The sequence below is a fragment of the Melopsittacus undulatus genome, unplaced genomic scaffold (genome assembly GCF_012275295.1).
Source record: "Melopsittacus undulatus isolate bMelUnd1 unplaced genomic scaffold, bMelUnd1.mat.Z mat_scaffold_393_arrow_ctg1, whole genome shotgun sequence".
Classification (NCBI taxonomy): Eukaryota; Metazoa; Chordata; class Aves; order Psittaciformes; family Psittaculidae; genus Melopsittacus; species Melopsittacus undulatus.
Window position 1 is genome coordinate 67,948 of NW_022994292.1, and position 1,047 is coordinate 68,994.

A 1,047-nucleotide genomic window follows, 5' to 3' on the forward strand; every position below is an offset into this window, starting at 1 on the left:
TGTGCAGTGCCACCTTGCCAGGCAGCAGGGCTCGGCAGGGAGCCTGGGAAGCTGGGATATGGTCTTTTTCCAAAACCCAAGCAGCAGCATCTCTTGCTCTGCCATACTCCAAATCAGAGGTTGGCAGGCAATGCTGGGGTAGTCTCTCCTGACATACATGTTCCTCCAGGGCAGGACCATTCTGTGCACCTCAGAAGCATTTCCTATACTCAGAACTTAGCAAAAAGATGGAGCAACAGGCTCTGCTACATACCTGAGTGCCTTGTTATTCCCCTGCTTTTTCAGTTTCCCATCCCTGGCAGCTCAGTTTTGATCTTCTTTGGGCACGGTGGCCCGTCGCTGCCCTCTTCCCAGGCTGCTCTTCGCTTCCTGGTGTTCTGCGAAGAACCTGGGAAGCTTTGCATTCAACAGTATTGTTAGACAGGTGAAGCCACGATTACCTTGAACCAAACAAAGCCAGGCACTTTTACCTTTTCTCCCCGGAAAAGCTCCTCTGCTGTTTGCTCTCAGGAGCAACAGGAGGCACCTGCAATGCAAATCTGTAGGTTAGCATGGGGCAAGGAACTCCCTGCACAATTGCTACCCTGGATGGGTTTGCTCAGCTCAGCTGAGCCAGCTGTGGTGGGTTCACCTCACAAAGTGGGATGGCCAACCTGCCTCAGCCTTGCTCTGCACTTTGGCAGAGCTGCAGGCTGGTGGATGACCGTGCTTGTCCCTGTGGTGGCAGCAGCCCCACCTCTGAGAGGGGAGCCTTTTGTTGTCACACTGCTCGTGCACTTCACTTACCTCTGCTGTTTCCAGCTCTGGTTGTGGTGCTGAGTGTCCTCCTTGGCCCCCTCGCTGGCCACCCTGGCCACCTGCTCTCCAAGGAGTTACTCGTGGTGGTGGATGAGGAACTCGACAAGCTGGGTCACCTGCACACAGCAAACCACTGGTTTCACTGAGGGGGCTGATGAGGGCTCAAACAGCCCTTCCCAGCCTGACCCATGCTTCTGTGCAGGAAGGTGCAGCCATGGGGCTGCTCTTCCGGCTGCTGCCCCATGGCTT

At 55.6% G+C, this 1,047-nt stretch overlaps 1 long non-coding RNA gene across 1 annotated transcript; it reads right to left on the reverse strand.

Moving 5' to 3' along the window:
* Window positions 1–275: 275 nt before the first annotated feature.
* Window positions 276–817, reverse strand: LOC117438497 (uncharacterized). The gene is made up of 3 exons (XR_004550819.1): window positions 787–817; window positions 471–526; window positions 276–396 (listed from the first exon to the last, which is right to left on the reverse strand). It is a non-coding gene; the product is annotated as an uncharacterized lncRNA (long non-coding RNA).
* Window positions 818–1,047: the final 230 nt, after the last annotated feature.